The sequence below is a fragment of the Lissotriton helveticus genome, chromosome 12 (assembly GCF_964261635.1).
Source record: "Lissotriton helveticus chromosome 12, aLisHel1.1, whole genome shotgun sequence".
Lineage (NCBI taxonomy): Eukaryota > Metazoa > Chordata > Amphibia > Caudata > Salamandridae > Lissotriton > Lissotriton helveticus.
In genome coordinates this window covers 645,889,878-645,909,120 of record NC_136073.1, presented here as the reverse complement: position 1 = coordinate 645,909,120, position 19,243 = coordinate 645,889,878, and the positions used below count along the sequence as shown (strand labels likewise).

At 45.5% G+C, this 19,243-nt stretch overlaps 1 protein-coding gene across 1 annotated transcript in view; it reads left to right on the top strand.

Moving 5' to 3' along the window:
• Positions 1–19,243, top strand: part of ZNRF1 (zinc and ring finger 1) — a 172,104-nt gene that overhangs the window by 149,836 nt on the left and 3,025 nt on the right. The window lies entirely within an intron of this gene.

The window sequence follows — 19,243 nt, the reverse complement described above, 5'->3', positions numbered from 1 at the left end:
GTCGCGGTAACAACAACAATCGATCCTCTTCCACCACTAAACAATGACTTCCCTCCGCTCCCCTCACAGCATTCCACTCCTGTAGGGGGCAGACTAACACAGTTCCTGCCTGTCTGACAGACAAGTGGGTAAGACAGATTATCCAACATGGCTACTGCTTAGAACTTACAGCAACCCCTCCACACATACCTCCCAGGCAGCGTCTAATGTCTACAGACCATCTAAAACTGCTCCAACAAGAAGTTCTATCACTTCTACAAAATGACGCTATTCAAATAGTTCCTTTACAAAAACAAGGAACAGGGGTTTATTCGCTGTACTTTCTAATTCCCAAGAAGGACAGGACACTAAGGCCCATTCTCGACCTCTGGCTCCTCAACAATTACATACAATCAGATCATTTTCATATGATCACTCTGCAACAAGTGCTTCCACTGCTGTAACAAGGCGATTCCCTTACAACACTAGATCTAAAGGACGCCTATTTCCATATTACCATACATCCTGCTCACAGAAAGTATCTAAGGTTTGTACTAGAAGGACAACACTATCAGTTCAAAGTCCTTCCATTCGGAGACCTCAGGAGACAACAAATATATGTCTTCCCTTACCTAGACGATTGGCTCATAAAAGCCAAGTCATTCAATCAGTGTGTCTAACACACACATCAGACAATTCAAACGTTGCACGACTTAGGGTTTACGATAAACTACACCAAGTCGCACCTGCAGCCTTCGCATATACACCAGTATCTAGGAGCTACAATAGTCACGTCTACAGCCCTAGCATATCCCAGTCCAGCCAGGATACAGAGCATTCAAGCCTTAGTCACCGCCTTTCAACACCGACCGTCTCTGCAAGCCAGGGTGTTCATGAGGCTAATAGGCATGATGGCATCTTGCATCTTCATAGTACCACACGCAAGATTGCAAATGCGCCCATTACAGGAGTGCTTAGCACAACAGTGGAACCAAGCTCAAGGTCAACTAACAGACCTGGTGTTGGTGGACAGCCGCACACATCGCTCTCTGCACTGGTGGAACACCAAAAACTTGACAAAAGGGCGGCCGTTCCTCGAGCCTGTTCCACAAGTAGTGCTCACAACAGACGCATCCCTCACAGGATGGGGAGCCCATCTCTTACATCACACAACTCAGGGTCAATGGAACAATCAACAAAAACTGTTCCATATCAACCATCTAGAGCTGCTAGCAATATTCTTAGCACTCAAGGCTTTTCAACTTCAAGTACAAAACAAAGCTGTCTTAATCCGGACGGACAATATGACAGCCATGTACTATATACAAAAACAGGGGGGGACACACTCTCTGCAACTGTCCCAGCTCGCACAGAACATTTGGAGATGGGCCATTCCTCAAAACATATATCTGTTAGCGAACACCTTCCAGGGGTTCACAATCAGATAGCAGATCTGTTAAGTCGGCAGTCACAATAGATTCACGAATGGGAACTACATCTACAAGTTCTTCAACCATTCTTCCAAAGGTGGGGTCATCCACACATGGATCTGTTTGCCACCCACGAAAATTCTAAATGCCCAGCCTTCGCCGCCAGGTTTTCACACCCACTGTCCGAAGGCAATGCGATATGGATGAACTGGTCAGGCAGATTTGCGTACGCTTTTCCGCCTCACCCACTGTTTCCATTAGTGGTACGCAAGCTCAGACAACAATCTCTTAAACTGATCCTGGTGGCTCCCACATGGGCACGACAACCATGGTTCACCACACTGTTAGAACTATCTCTAGTTCCACACTAAAAGTTACGACTAACTCCATCCCTGTTAACACAGAACCATGGAGAAATCAGACACCCAGACCCGAACCAACTGAATTTGGCGATCTGGCTCCTGAAGTCTTAGAGTTTGGTTATCTAAACCTACCTCCAGACTGTATGAACATTATTAAAGAGGCTAGGAAACCCACTACCAGAGCGTGTTAAGACGCTAAATGGAAAAGATTCGCAATATATTGCAAAAATAATCAAATTGATCCCCTGGATGCTTCCATCCAAAATATCATTTGTTACCTTTTACATCTACAAAGGTCTAATTTGGCATACTCTTCCATACGCCTGCACCTTGCAGCAATTGCAGCCTATTTACAAAACAGGCAACATCTGTCTCTCTTCAGAGTTCCTGCAATTAAAGCGTTTATGGAAGGATTATAAAGGATAATCCCACCCAGGTTACCACCTTCCCCTGTGTGGAACTTAAATATTGTCCTTACAAGACTCATGGGACCCCCTTTCGAGCCTCTACATAGATGTGAATTGCAGTTCCTAACATGGAAAACTGCTTTCCTCTTTGCCATTACCTCTCTCAGAAGAGTAAGTGAGATACAAGCTTTCACTATACAAGAACCATTTTTTCAAATACATCCTAACAAAGTGGTTCTTAGATCTAATCCAAAATTTCTTCCAAAAGTCATCACTCCTTTTCACCTAAACCAGTCCGTAGAGTTACCGTTTTTTTCCAAAACCCAGACTCTGTAGCGGAAAGAGCTTTACACACATTAGATGTTAAAAGAGCTCTCTTGTACTATATAGATAGAACTAAATCCTTTCGGAAAACAAAACAACTGTTTGTCGCTTCCGCACAAAGGCAACCCCATCTCTAAAGGCGGGATTGCGAGGTGGATTGTAAAGTGTATACAAATATGCTATATAAAAGCTAAATGTACATTAACAGTTCCTCCTAGAGTGCACTCCACTCGCAAACTAGGAGCCTCTATGGCTTTCTTAGGAAACATACCCCTAGAGGACATATGTAAAGCAGCAACATGGTCTACACCACACACCTTCACTAAACACTATTGTGTAGATGTGCAAGCCAAGCAGCAAGCTGCAGTAGGCCAAGCTGTCCTTAAAACTCTATTTCAAACCACTGCAACGGATACAAGCGACCACCACTAGGGGAGACACTGCTGCACAATCGATGCTAAGTGTACAATCTGCAGCTCATATGCCTCAAACGGAAAATGCTACTTACCAGTATGCATCTGTTCTTGGCATTTAGAGCTGCAGAGTTGTACACGCCCTCCCGCCTCCCCGGGACTTGTATCCGTTCCAGTTTTCATCTTACTTAGATGCATACGCATGGACATTCCTTTCTCTTTACTTCTACTGACTCCATCATTTCCCATCATGGCGAAAAACAATCTAAGGATGGAGCCGATGCCCATGCGCAGTATTATCCAAAGGAGGAGTCACCTATCTCGGGACTAACAAAGACTTCTTCCAAGAAGACAACAACCTGCATCATCCGAGCCCAAACCAGGTGGCGATCTAATGCTAAGTGTACAACTCTGCAGCTCTACATGCCAAGAACAGATGCATACTGGTAAGTAGCATTTTCCTTCTTTAGGAAGAACCTATTTCTGAGCTCAAAGCCACCTCCAAGATCACCAGTGCAGGAAACAGAAAAAAAATGTACTGTAGGAACTGGCAAATTGTGGAGGCTGTGAGTGGAGAGACAGATGACCATAAAAAAGGTAGAATCATGGGGACATTTGGGACTGGAATGCCCCCTGCATTGTAAACAGGTGTGTACCCTTGTCATTAGTGCTTGGTAATATGTGAAACTAGTATCCTGGCATTGGTTGGTCCTGTAAACACGCTAATCTACTGTGTGTGCATAGGCCTAGGGTTGTTCATGGTAACGCACGGTCCAGAACCCGATGTGTTATCTGAAGGGGCTCACCAAGCCTTCACTCGTGAATGTCATGTGATTGCTGTTTATGTACTGGAGTAGCCACATTAAAACGTTTGTGGCAGCATGCTTCATTATTTTGAATCATTAGTATGATCAGACCTTTTTTCTGTCTCAGATAACAGATGTCTACTGACCCCTCTGATGTAAAGTTTCTCTTAAATGTGAATCCCAGACCCTTGCACTGGCATTCTGTAGGCTTGTTGCGTGTGTGGGTGCGGGGGGAGTGTGGGTGTGCGTGTGCATGTGCGCATGTGTAGTAGATGTGTAGAACAAGTATGTAGTAAGACCCCGGGTTAGCATGCCAGAAGATGGAGGGTAAATGAAGCTTCCCCAAACAATGAACTTGTATTGACTGCAGACTCCCAAGTGAGGAAGATGGAACTAAGGCTAACTTTAGAAATTCAATGAGGACTTCGTTAACAAAAGGCTGCTGATTATTTCTTCCTTAGCACTGCCATTGAATAAATGGTAGGGGTGAGGGAGTAGGTCAGCAGTTTCTATACTTCAAGGTCAGGAAGTTTCCAGGCAGGGCCTGGCCTTTTGCTAGTCTCTGATTGCAATTTCAGGAATTTTAGAGACCAACAGATGTAATGATCTCACACTTCATTGCACCCATGTTGTGGGTAATCCTGCTAGTAGCCTGCCATGTAGCTATCTGCTGTTAGAGCCATCACTTTGCACAGAGACTGTATTCGAGAAACAGCTAGAAAATGACATTTGAAAGAGAACCAACCCAAACCGAGTCCGAAGCCCTCATCTGGAAAATATTTGTATGTAAGTATGTAGACCACCCGGTTTATGCCAGTCCTTAGATCATCTTGACCAAGGAAGGGAATGCTGCGCAAAGTACTTTAAGAACTGCTATGTAACCAGGTCTAGTGACTGCCTGTCAGCCAGTCTCCGAGAGGTGAGGGGATATCAGGTGATATCTGCACTGTCAGCAAAGGGGCCCTGCCTAAAGTGATAGAAGACTGCCTACCTGCTAAGAGAGGGAAGGAGTGCCTGGCCCTATACTGTGTAGTATTTCCTTTTACTGTGAGATGAAATTACTTTCTTTTACCTAAACAGTAAACACTAGACTGGACAATATTTTATTGTGTTTACTAGTTGACTGTTGAGTTCTGAGCTCTTGTCCTCCACAATACCACCCTGAGAAGCCTTTGACTGCTTGCCATTTCTACCCTTATAGTTAAGCGTGAAAAGGGTTGTTGTACTTGTTCCAGTTTTCAGAGCCATAGTAGGAGAGACACCATTGGCAAATTACCTTAACCAGCACGATTGGGGCCAGTAGCCTCTGTCTGCTTTGTGGCACCCCCACCAAACAAGTGGGTTCTGACAGGTAAATGCTCAAATCCATTGCTATTTGTGGGACTCACTACCAGGCTCTGGGCTGGCAAGGCGTTTTTTTTCTAAGTTCCTGGGACCTTTCAGGGCCCCTTCCAGGCCATTTTAGTACATTCACCTCTCGGGAATGACACACCCTAGTGTCAAGCCTTCCATTGCAGACAAAGCATAAGGCCACTGACGCCCTTCTCACCTGCCACCACCAGGTCCACTCAATTGTTTCTTTTTTTTGGAAAAAACATTTGAATGATTCTCTTATTTCAAACATGAATGATAGAGCTTATGTTGCAATTGGACATTAAAACAGCAGACTATGGCTGTAGTATAGTATATATCACAAGTGTTCCTTTCAGATTTAGATTATAAAGTAATATATTCTCTACTACAGACCAGACCAATGCCACAGGAAATATCAACTCACCATACATATATTTTTGTCCTGTCTGGTCCCCTCCACTCTCAACCTGCACTGTCAAAATGTATGCATTGTTGTGTCTTATTCTATATAGTGTATCCATTAGTGTTATCTCTTGTAGGTTTCCCATGTACCCCATATCTTTTTTTAGGAATCGCAAGCGAAGCGACCGAAAAGCCCTTTTACTAGGGCTTCAAAAATGGACCTTGAAATTCCACATAGCTCGTGCATGTGCATTTCAAGGTCCATTTTGATTGGGCTTTGCATGCGTGCTGTTTTGTATCAGAACACGCAATAGGCCATAGGCGGTGGCGGTCGCGTAGCTCCGCCTATGGCCTATTTGTGTCTGTTACGCGCACCAAAGCCCATATGTCTTCAATTATGGCAGCCAGACTCGGCCGCCATAATTGAAGACATATGCTCGCAGTGGTGCGCGCGCGGCACCATTCACAAGCTTCTTTTTTTTTTTCTGGATCCATTTCACAGCCGAAGCAACTAAACGCTGACATCTTGTTCTCTCTGTGGTGGCACAGGCATGCTGCCCGTAAACTGGTCCCCATATCTTTTTTTTTTTTTATAGTTTGATGAATCCCCTAATTTCATAGACACTCTTCTCTGTGTAAATGCACCAATCCATGTTAGTCTTCGACTTTACCGTAGTTCGGAGTTCCCTACTACCCCATAGTGTGCCAATGTCCCTATGGGTTATCATAAGACCCTATCACTTCATTTTTAGGTCGAGCCTAGCGCAGTGTGCATGCCCTGCTCTCGGAGATGACCTTTTGGATTTAGAATCGGTCTGCACTTTTGAAACACTCGTGCTTGTGCTGGCATCCACCTTGTGGGAGCGCAGGGGCCATCTGTTTCCAATTAGCGTGGCCGTGCGCTTGTTGACATTCCTCTACTCTCGCTCCCCTGCCTGTCTCACCCTCGCCCTCCCTTGTTTTTTAATAAGCACAGCTCTCATGCCGGGTTTCCCTTTCCTATTCCATCTCGTCTCTCAGCTCACAGCAGGAGGCGCGCACAGCATGTTTTCTTTAATAAACACTGCACCTGCCGTGCTTAAAAAAAAAAATAGCCATAGCTCTTAACAGCTTTCCTGCCAGGCCTTCCTTCCCTGTCCATTCTCGTATCTGAGCCCACAGCAAAAGGTGTGCAGTGTGTTTTATTTATTTTACTGTCCATTTCAAACTGACTTTGTTGGTCAAAAAAGGATAAACGTCTGACTCGGCCCGACTGGAATGAGACCCCGGATACTTCTTGTTACATGCAGAAATCTGTAGTGTAGTTAACTTGCTGAGGTGCCTTCACTTCATGGCTGAATAGAAAAAAACCTGTAAGGAGGCAGCAAAAACAACGAGCACAGTGGTAGTCCAGCTTCTGTGTACTCACTGTGCCTGCCCTCTCTGGAGGCACAAAACTGTCAGATAAGACGCTTTGCCTGTGTGCAGGAACTAAGATCTGAACTCTGGTTTTGTGCCTTTGAAGCCAGAAGCGACATATCCGTCTTCTTTCGTTTGGTTACAGTGATTAACATCTGCAAATTAATTTATATTAGTGGCATAACAGGTGCTTGAGGTTATGCATTGAAACGTTGAATCAAAATTAAAATTGCACATAGTTGGAGAGAGCTACGCTTGCAACCAAGATGGCCGCATAGGCTCCCGGCTCCGCCGACCTCGCCGGATAATCCTGCTACAGATCCTGAATTTCCACCCTGTGTGAACTGCTACGTTGTATTTTGGTGCGATCCCGGGATTTTTCCCAGCTTTGTGGACGAAGTTACGTCGTGTTTTAGTTTGGGGCCTACACCAGCTTGTGAGCCGGGGTCTCGAGTACTGGCCCAGCCGGGTTCCAGTTGAATAACATCGGCTGTGGGCGATCATCAGGGTCCGGTCCTTGGACGTGGAAAACTTTTTAAGCCCGATTTTGACGACGGTTGTTGCTCTAGCCTACAATCGATGGAGGGTTGACGAGGCACGATAGTGCGCTGTGGGTCCCTGGCCCGGAGACCCGGTTTGCCTCCACCGGCGTTTGCCGGGTTGGGATCTACGCTTGTAGTACCGGAGCCTGGATCGCGACCTTGGTAAGTCCTCGGTCTCCCTCCGTGACAGTCCGTCCCAAAATTTGCCGTTTCCCCCGGGGTAGGCCGGGCCTCGGGGGGACGCAAACATGGGTGTCTCGGAACAAGATTCGGTGGGACGGACTGAGTCTGAACCGTCGATACGATCTGTATTGGCAGCTATCAGGGCACTACATTCCCATGTGGAGTCCATTGTCCGGAAAATGATTGCGGTTGCACACGGACTTGGACAAGTGGGACCGGACCCTGCACCGTTTCAATATCCTGATCAGCCTATATCACCCACGGCGGTCCCTGTAACGGCAGTGGGCCCTGTGCCACGAGAGTGTCGGAGCTTCATGGCAATGTGATGGCTGATAACCGTCTACTCGACGTGCTCTATGGATTGCCAAGCCCACCATCATCGTCTACTGAGTGTGGTTTAATTGTTGCTCCCCTTCCGGACACTCTTGATGGGAACTATCTATGGAACGATTCAGTGTTTTTCCCCTCTTCGACGCTTTCATTATCATCACAGAGACAAAGACGTTGGGAGCTCATGTCGATGAGGGTCATCGTTGATGCCGATAGAGTTCCCAGGGACTTTACAACTTTGCCTCGCCTCAAACGGAACTTTACTGAACTGTTTTCACATTCCGACTATCCTGCGGAGGCGAAAGTCTGTCTAGAAGGGGCTTGTACGACTGATCGGAAGGGTCAAGGATGAGACTGATTGTTGGGGTTTGGCACCATGGGTTTTCTGAAGCGGGATTCGTTACCATTGTATTTACGGGAGGTAGGGTGGTGGTTACTGTTTCCCCTGTTTCGTTTTTAAATTTGCTTCTCAATGGAGTTGTGTGTTTATTATGGGGATTCTTGGTTCTGGCGGGGGGAGGGGGGACATGGGGCCTGTACTGAGATGTCCTCCTCCAAGGTTTACTATATTTAGTACCTAGTTAGATGGGGCGACAGGCACGCAGCTAGTTGGGGATAGGGCGCAAGCCATATGCTGGGGTGCAGGGTGGGGGGAGGGGTGTTTGTTTAGTTAGTATTTGTAGTTTTTATGTTTGAAATCCTTCAAAATCCTGATATAGGTGGTCTTATTGAGTAGCGGATTTGTGTTATGGGGTAGACGGGTTCTGGTGGAGATATCACTTGCGTGAGTTAGCCAATTGTTGCGTAATTTATCACTGTGTTCGGTATGTGGATGTAACATCGTAACCTTCTTATTGCTGCACCCTTCCCCCTCCCTTCTATTCTGGGCTGTTACTCAATGTTTATCCTGTTTTCCTGGGGAGGTGGGGTGGGTGGTAGGCGTTTGTTTTGACTATCCTGATTGTAGTGCGGCCACTTACCAGATGTAACACGTGAGCAGACTTTATTGATGATTCTCCGTCTATATGCCCTGTATGTATATTATTGATCCTTCATTCCACGATGTAAGCCACCTGTTATTGTTTTTTTCCTTTTCTGGTTTCTTCAATAAAAAGATTTTTTTTTAAAAAAGGGATAGGAAAAAAATCCAGAAAATATTGAGGCCTAGCAGTGAAGGAACAATAGAAGTGGGAGATTTCTGCAAAATTAGCCACCATTTTTACTTTTTGCATGTTTAATAAAAGCACATTTTCTATCTGCTATTTCGATATGCATTATCTATGTTAATTTTACAGCACCTTTCTATATTATTATGAGGTTAAATTTAGAAAGTTTAAACTTCCACTGAGGCATTTTGAAGTAAACTTTCACAGCTGTTTTCTTTAAAAAAAAAAATTTAAAAAAAATTGCACACAGTAAATTCTTTGAATGCGGGATGTTTACTGTCTCCGTTACAAACACTGAACGAGGGATGCTACAATGGATATAAAATCCAGAACAGATGTTTCGCAGTCAGTTACAATCCTCATGAGAAAACACATAAGACTGGAGTGGACATTAAGAGCCTTAAAAGTAAAAAAAAAACAAACACAAACACAACTGCAACCATGTGCATGTCTTTATGCTCCTTATATCTTCCTGTGGACACACAACCTTTGTTGAGGTGAGGAGGCTACTTCAAATCTTAACTGTCCCCTGGTAGTTGAGCACAGTTCGTCCACTCCATAGTCTGTCCTTTCCCTCTTTCTCTTCTCCCTCCATCCTTTCACTCTTTCTCGCTTTACTTCTGATGTTCCTTCCTTCCTTTTTTCATTTCACTCTTCCTGTCTTTTTCACACTATTTACTTCCTTTCCCTCTAACTTTCATTCCTTCTACCCTTCTTTTCACTCCTTTCTCCTACTCCCTTTATGTACATCTATCTAGCCCAGGATGCTTTTTAGGTCTCGCGCCTAACGTTGCAGTGCAAAGCACTGGTCGTGCAGCGCAAGATCTTATGTAGGGGCTTCAGAAAGCTGACTACACGCTTGTGCATGTGTTTTTGTTGTTGTCGGCTGCAATTGGCTTTTGCGTGCTTTAAAAAAAGAAAAGCCAGCACGCAATTGGGCAAAGGTGGGCGCATGTCCCACCTTTGCTCCGCCCATTGCTATTGGTGTCTGTTACGCGCATCAGCGGCACAGACAACAGGCTCCCTCGGCCCCGCTTCTCTGTGGTGCGCGCGCACCACTGGTTTCGATTCCAGTCCCCGCTCCTTTGTGGTGCGCGCGCACCACTGCTTTCATTTCAGCACGGAAGGGGCTGGGGAGGTGCTGCTGGAGCCGTGTGACACCATAATTTTAAATAGGCTTTTTTTCACTGTGCTGCCTAATTTCCCTTTGTTGTAGAAAAGCAATCCGCTGCTTTTTACCGGCTTGGCTGAGGCCTTGATATTCCCGGCTGTGATGCTCCGAAAGCTGAGTGAGCGTTTGACATTTCAGCTGACCTACACTATCTGTGCCCCCAGACTCTCTCCCTCTGGCCCCGGGCATTTGCATTTGAATCGGCCCATAGTCCCAGATGAGAATGTAAAGGCAGCAGGAGGCAGGGGCCCCCTTGAAAGTCTCCTGAAAAACGAAAGTTAGTTTTTAGCCGCTTTTCTTCTCTACCTTCCTGCCCCCCAACCTCCCCCATCCCTACATCTCCCCTCCCCCCCAAGAAAGGCTCGGCTCCCTACAGTAAACAAAAGAAAGGAGTATGTACAGTGCACTGTGTGCTGAACCGTGCATCTGCTTCAGATAGGCGCGAGATGGAATGAGGTGCATATGTCCACCATTTACTGCGTTTTGCACGAGCTATTTCAAAATGGAGCGGATTATTAAGCCTTTAAGTCTTGCTGCTTGCCTGTTTTGCATGACTTTTTTTTTCTTTACCGAGTACGTTCTTTCTGTGTGTGGTGTGGGCGTTTGATTTAGGATATATATATTTTTTTTACCGTTTTTCCCCTCAAGAATATACATTTGTTTTTACGTGGGGCTGTTATTTTTGCATTTTAAGGCATATAAACATAACAAGCGGGAAGCAGAAACAATTTAAGGAGACCCCATTTACTGGAAACTGCAAAGAGCAGCACTTCCTAGTACAACCAGCCGCGTGCACTGCCTGACCCATGGCCCCTCCGACTGTCTGTCACCAATTCGCCCGCCCAAAATCCAGTTCTTCACCTTCAACCCAGATGGATAGAAACATTCCAAAGAAGCGCCCCAGTTAGGGAACGCCGTGCAACCGCGTAATTGGTTTCACTTTCAGACATTCAAGTCACTGATGTTCTATTGATAAAGGTTCCATAGTATGGCGTGGTATGGGTATGTATATAGAGCCTACTACCCCTTATGCAGCACTGAAGTGGTTAGCGGACGGGTAGTATGCCAATCACTCTGCGCACACTGGAAGAGATTAGTCGAGTGAAAGGGAAGTTGTTGGTCACTTTTTTTCTTTAATCTGATGCCATAGAATTTGGTAATATTAGTTTCATACAGATTATTCAAAGGTGCTATTTAGTATAGGGGATTTAAAGCTGTAATATAGCATTTTACTTGTTGGACCCTAAAAACACAATATTTAGGAAGAACCCAGTAGCCCCCCCACCCCCGCATATTTTATAGTACTAGCATATTCAAAGAAAACTTCATTTTTCAGCTGACATGCTGGGGTCATGCAGGCTGTAAAATATGCAAAAATATTTCCCAATTTCTGCTGTAAGACATTTTTAGTGAAATCAGGTAGAAGTGTGCTCTGGGTTGAAAATGGATACCCCTTTGTTTCCTGCTAGTGCCTTCTGTTGCCTAAACAGAGTTAGTTAACATGTTTATGCTATGGACAGTGTTGTCTTTTCCATCTTGTCTGTTTGATACTGGGGAGCTGCCCTTTGGCCGGTATGGATTTGCCTTGTACTGAATAGGATTCTGTGGTTTCTGCCTTAGTCATGATGCAGCAGAGCAATTACTGGTCTATTGTTTCCACTCGGGTGAGGAAAAGACAGATTGTCACTATCCTCCTGATTTCTAGGTGATTACCAATCACTCATATCCTTGCTGTGAGTTCCATAATGTATCTTCTTATACTTCAAAGGATATGCCGCCAATCACTTCGGCGGGTGGGGGTGCTAACACTCCCAGCTAGGGCTGGCCCTAGCACTGGTCGTGCACTGTGCAACAGCCTTTCCTCCTCCCCATTTCTACCTTCATGAATTCCCTCACTATCACTCACCTGCAATGCACCTCATCTATCTATAGCACCTTTCTGACAAAGATTTCATTTTTAGGTCTCGGCCTGGCGAAAGCAGCGCATACGCTGCTCTCATCATACGAGGGCTTCTTGGAACCGATACGATTCCAGAAGTTGTGTCAGTGCTCCGCCTCCAAGTTTCATTGGTGCGCGCCGTTTTGCGTCATGGATGATGCAAAACACAGTGTAATGATTGCACCGGAGGCAATCATTACACTGAGGGTTGGCGCCCTGTCCTCTTTTGGCCCAGCCCACCGGGATTTGATCTTTTACTTGCGGCGGGAGACAGTGTCTCTCAATTAGCCGCTAAGCACTTTTTTTCTTCGTATTACGCGTTTGCCTTCAACAATGGCTGGCACGCTTTTTATGTCTCCGTTCTCGGCTTGGTTTTTGCGAGGATTTTTTTTTCTCCTAGCCCTCTGCCTCTTTTGCTCACTGTCCTTTCGTTGTGGCTACAAATTGGATTTCTCTTTTTTATTTTCTGAACTCTATATGCGCTTTCACTTTCATCTTTTTTCCATTATGGCGGCAGTGGTCTCCGCACACATCAATCATGGGAGGCGATGTGTCTTTTTTCTCTTGCTGTCTTAGCTCTCCACTGCTCTCTGCCCCTATTGCCTACTATGTCTGCCCATCTTTTTTGCTCCTACTCTCTGCGCCTCTTCCTTTCATTGTGGCTATAAATAGGATTTCTCAAAGAAAAATCAGAAGGGTGCCGCTTTGTGGTTCAGCCAAGAAGCACATTTTAAATGAGCAAGATGAATTTGAGCTCGAAAGTAGGTAAATTCATCTATCATTCTCCATTTTATCCTTTTATCTCACACATCTGACACAATATTCTGCTTCGAACTCTCAGGCATACGTGGTACCGCAAGCTTCAAGCTCTCGGGCATACGTGGTACGGCAATACAATTTTTAATATGTACAGGCACAAACATTTGTCACTCTCTCCATTACCCAACTTCTACCTCTACTTATGTAAAAACAAGGCAGTTTTGTGTGTCTGTGTGATAACGTTAATGCCTTTGCAATCTGTTTAGACAATTGTTTCCCACCTCATCCGAGCGCGATTCTGCTTATTCTTGTGATTAGCTTTGGGAGTGGTAATACATTTTGCACTTTGTGGCAACCCCAGCTGAAGTGCTGTCTCCTCGTGTATTTTTTCCTGCTCTGCCTTCTTTGCACTTTCTGTAATCCATCCCCTCCCTCCATCCTGTCACCTCTCACTCCTTTTAAAAACAAAAGGAAGACCACCAGTAACCTATGCACAAATGAATTCTGCCCATCTTGCTATTATCCTGAGGGGCTGTAGTACTTCCTCGCACTCCCAGTCCCCCATTTCCCCTGTTCCAACGGTATCAGTAGTATTATTTATCAGCGTTATATGAATATATGAAGTGGCTTTTTTAGTCAAACCTCCCAATAGAAATCTATTCTTCAATGGTGAGCATTCCTGAATGTCCATGCCCTCAATCCCATGCTCCGCAAGTGCGCACAAGCGTTTCTGTGAGTTTCTTGGGAGGCTATGCAGGCAATTCCCAAAGTGTGTTCCCTGAGCAAACTCTCCTGTCTTTAAACCACTCACCAAGGCACCACCCTGAGGTCCTGCTAATGTTACGAGGGTGACATCTTGTGGCTAACCCTTCAGATCAGGGTATTTACCCCTAGACTGAACACTTGCCTGTCAGTACAGGACTTCCATCAGGGACACAAGGCCCACATGAAGGGTAGTGCACATGCTCTGTGCCTTGTAGGGGCCTGCTTTGTCCAGGTCTCCTTTCACCTGACTCTCTGACAGGGCATGCGGCACCACTAGGACAAAGGTCGCCTCACCAGTGCAATTCTTACGTTCATCTGTCAGAGCAGATAGCTGATGGCCCACTCAGCCTCCCACTGTAGGTGTTATCCGCCTACTACTCTTTAACTTCTCTTTGAGTCTCTGTACCTTAATCGTTGGGTCAATAACATAAGGGACCTTCGGTGGGGTAACCAGGATGCTCTCAGTCATAGGTTCCCATCCCTCCTGTGGTAACTCACTACCTAGGATGCAATCTACTGTCAAGCGTGGACATACAGCTACCTTACTTTTGGAAACTCCCCCCTCACCCACTCCCCCCCCCACTCTTAGGAGACCATGGACATTGTGCACTCATCCTCCCCTGCATGGAAATTGCTCACCCCTCAGATCTCACCATACAGGTATTGTTCTGGGAAGATCAGCCATTCCAGCACCAGGGTCCAGCTAGCACAAGTATACCACACAACAGTGTGGTCCCTGGTTACTGTGGACGTACTTTCTAGAACTCTTAGGGGTCACCAGCTTACCTTTTGGGACTACCTCCCAAATAAGCGACGGTAGGGCAGTTCCACCCTTTCCTCCTGAAAACTGCCCCCTCTGGGGCTACATTAGCTATCCCAGCAAGGTGATTATTCGTGAGTGCCTACCTTGGGCCATGTGGAGTCTCCCCTTTTGTGGCCTGACTGATGATAGTCAAAGTACATGACCTTCTCAGAGGGCTTCTAAACCCTTCGTGGTCCACACCTTCTTGCTTCCTTGAAGTGGAATGGTAATCCGTTTCCTTGCAAGAGGTTTGGAACACTAAGGAGTATTAGTATTCAGCCTTCTGCTGTTGGTCTGAACCACCCTTCTTGTGTCCCCTCCCGTACATTTACGGACAGTCTGGTGCTGAGCAAGAGCGCAGCCTTCTTCCCAAGCTACGTGGTATCAATGAGTTTAGAATCAGATGCTGGCCCCACTTTGTAAAACAATGACCTAAAAGGAGGTCTTGTTTAAAGAAAATATACAGATCATCATAATTTGTCCTTGCTGCCCTTCCCCATCCTTCCATTGACTTCAATAGCCTATCTACAAAATCTTCGCAAGAATGCGTGGATTCCTTGGGTGGGGCGGGGGGTGGTTAATCCCTAAACGTTTTGCAATGGTTTTCAGGAGTGGGATCAAGCCTGTAAAGGAGGGCTGCCTTCATCAGTCTCTGTAACATCTTGATTTAATATGGCATTTCTTCACTGGATGCGTACATGCTTTCAAAAGCTCCACTTCCACTCCAAGACTCTTTATCTATCTTATGCATCCTCAAGGAGGTCTCATAAGTGGCAAACTCCTTATCTATGCCATTCTCTTTTTTATTTCAAACATTTTTATTTGCATTTTGTCATAGCTCAACAATACAATCATGTAATCGGCAGTTCGCACACCCTTAACTCCCACCCACCACCCTCCCCATTCTACATCTCCAACAAGTTCCATGTCGATCCGACCCAAAGTGCAATGGTGCGATTGTCTCTTGTCTCCGGGCCCTGGGGCCTCCGGTGCTTATACATACATGCATGTATCTTGCTACTTATCATATCTCCCTCCAAGCCCCCCATCCAATCCGTGATAGTGTCTCCATTTGCCCCAGACCTTTCGGAACTTCTTCGGGCATCCCCTTGCTTTGTAAGTGACCCTCTCCGCGGCCATGTATTGGTCTAACCCTCTCCTCCATTCATCCAATCCTGGCGGTTCTGGTACTCCCCAATGTTTAGCTATGTCCCTTTTTGCCACTACCAGTGCCAGAACCAGAAAGATCAGTAGGGGACGAGGCAGGTCTACGTCATTTGTCATGCCTAGTAGGGCCAACCTGGGCTCAGGTCAGAGAGGGATCTCCAATACCTCGCCCAGTTCCTCAAATACCTTACTCCAGTAATCCTGGATCTTGCTGCATGTCCATACGATGTGATAGAAGTCCCCTTCCATGTCTCTGCATCTAAGGCACATTGTGTCCTCCGTCCTACCCATTCTATGAAGCCGCACTCTGTCGTAGTACGTTCTATGAATGCTCGTTAAATTGAATGAGTCGCAGCCGGGACTTAATTGCCATTTCCCTGGGATGCATTAACACCAAGTCCCAGTCAATATCCTCCATGTCTCCCACCTCAGTCTCCCACGTCCTCCTAAGCTTGCCCAGGTCACCTAGCATGTTATTGGTTAAGGTTTTATATGTAAGTGATACTGCTTTTTCCTGGATCTGCTCCTGTAGGAGCCGCCCCTCTAGGGGTGCGTAGTCCGGGAGCCCGTCTGACTGGATTTTTTGGGCTCGCCAGGCAAGTCTGAGCTGCGCGTATTTGAGGAACTGCGTGCGATGCAAGCCAAAATCTGACCTCAGAGCCATGAATGATTTCAATTCCCCCTTGGCCACTATGTCCCCCAGGGTGGAAATACCTATATCATCCCATCTCTGAAAGCCTTTCAGTTTGTTCAGCTCTGTCAACCATGCACAGTGCCAGATCGGCGTCTGTCGTGTGGGTTTCGTCCCCCACCCCGTGCGGTTCATCGCCTTCTTCCAAAGTTGTAGGGTAATTCCCGTAGCAGGGAGGAGCTGCCCCCGCCTGGCACCCCCATAGAGGTAGTACATCAACGGCCTGGGTGACATCCTATGTCTCTCAAGGGCATAAGTGGGGTGGTCTGCCTGCGCGTGTAGCCAATCGTTAATCAGGGCTAAATGTTCTGCCCAGTAGTATGCTTCCAGATTAGGGAGTGAAATCCCTCCGCTATACTGATGTCGCTGAAGGGTGTTCAGTGCCACTCTGGGTTGTTTACCCAGCCAGAGAAAGGACCTCAGCTCAGCATGTATCTATGCCATTCTCAAGCACATATCTAGGCACAACAGCTTTCAGAAGGTACCTGAGGGAAGGAACCTTCCTGGATATCTCATTGTTGCTGGCACCATCCTCACTAGACTTAGATGCCCTCGTGAACCTCAACCATCCATACGAAAAGCCTTCATGAATATAATGCAGTTGTTGAGAGAAAATTAAACATGCCTTTTTGTTTCAGACCAGATCAGCACAGACACTTAATAGTAATAAAGCTCTTCCTCGTCGTTCTGAGAAGAAACTTCCCGTTTTACATACAACAACCCAGATGGAGCAAGTATTCCCCATAATAGCAATAAGATGATGTGTGTCTGTCGCCTCAATACCATCCTCGATTTTCACTCACCTATTCACGCTAGGTAGCCAGGCCTCCAGACACATGCCTTTATTATGCAGTAATTAGCAACCTTTACATTTTAATTGGGGTGCCTGCTTCTCAAGGAAGTGCCTCCCTTACATGCATTGCAGCAGGACTGTAAGATGTTACTTGGTAATTGGTCTTTCAAAAGTGTCATGGTTGTGCAGGTAGAATTACTTTTGATCTCAGAGCTAATAATGGCTGATATAAACCTTGTGCTCCGACATTCCAATGTTTGTCTTTCTGTTTCTCCCTTTTTAATTAAGAACATCCTACCCTCAGTGGGTTGAATGTTCTAATAGCCCTATAGCTCTTCTGCCTTGGGCTATACTGGTTGTTAAAGGCCCTCTCTCTCGTGATAGGCCCAGATGCAACTCTGGTTCAGGGTTATGAACAACCGGTATAGCCATTTGCAGCGGGCTATAAGGCTCTATTATATTTCTAATATTTTCCCTATCTGCTCTTGTTCGGGTGACACCTCACAAACAAGGCTATGGAAATTAAAGGCGCCATCTGGTGAATGTCACCTTACAATTCAACTCCAAGCTGACAACATCAAAGAAAAAAACATTCCAAAATGTTTTTTCCCCTCTGCACTGGATGGCCCCTTCAATGTTCTGCATATTTCAAGCTGCAAACGACTAACTAAACGCATGTTTACAGTATCACAGATCCCTTTATGCTTATAAAAATAAGTAACAAATCATCCTACTGATTCGAAATTAATAAAAGCCAGCTGAATAAAAGTTAGTCCCAAACAAGGCTACATCAACATGTCCAAACATGTCCATATGCACGCCCCTTGACTGCTAAGTAACATGATCAACAAAAGTGCAAAAGAAAAAAGAGCTGTCTAACATCTGCAGTGTGAGGATACAATTCAGCCAATCACAACAATGAGAGAACAAATGTTCTTGGGTGGGGTCATCACAAGAATAGGAGGAAAGCACATAATTAAGAGCAGACACCAGAGATAGATGACAAAACCACCCATTAAGGCACAGAGCTGACCCAAAACACACTCTTGGTATACTTTAACTAGATAGAGCTAAAGTTGTCTGCAGGCAAGGCCTAAAACCAACATAAACTTCCACTGACAAAATACTCAAATGGCTCCGTTCGAAAAAAATGGTGTTTGTACACTAATTACCTGCATGTTTGCAAACACACAAATATTGCATGATTACAACATTAATACAAAACTATACATAAATTAAATGACCCTTAGTACTCACATTGTCTTACACTGCAACCACACAATGGCTGTCTGGTGGTATGACCCAAAATGTGAATGATACTTGTGACAAACCAATAGCTGAACGGGGATCGCCCATTGTCCAATCGGTGTCCGCTGTCCCCTGAGTTGATACGAAATGTGAAGAACAAGCCAATCCAACAGTAGTTGACACAGGTTGACCAAGAGACCCCCGTACATATATAATGTATACAAGGTGTATTATATATTTTTTTTATTACATCAAACCAAGACAACTAAAGTTGCGTCTAGCCTAGACCTAAAGCACACACTTCTACATAATAATTATGGCTGTCTCAAGATGCTTGTGCTGGCAGGCACAGTACAGCCTCCTACTGGGAGTCACAGATTATCAATTCCAAGCAGTGACGTAACACTCACATGCAAGTTGCCATAAATGCATGTTGGCCTATAGACCAGCTAGCTCAAAGTGCCAACGTAAGCCCCCCAACCTACTAGTAAGCAAATAGTTTCTGGCAACTACTGAACAGGATAACCCTGACCCCTCAGGGATTGTGGAAACAGTATAGAACCTTTTGCTCAGTTACTCGTGCTCTCTTGTTCTCAGAGAAGTATACAGAGAATACACAGTGGGATGTTTCCAATAATATTTATTGAACCAATGTTATTCTTGCATAAAATATGTGTGCTGCAGTGATTAGTAGACAGAAGCAGATAAACGTGATTACAAGCACCAAAAGTATAAATAGTAGATATAGTTCTTCCACTTTGCTAAAACAATGTATATATGCAGGCATATAAACAAGACAGTAATCTAATGCAC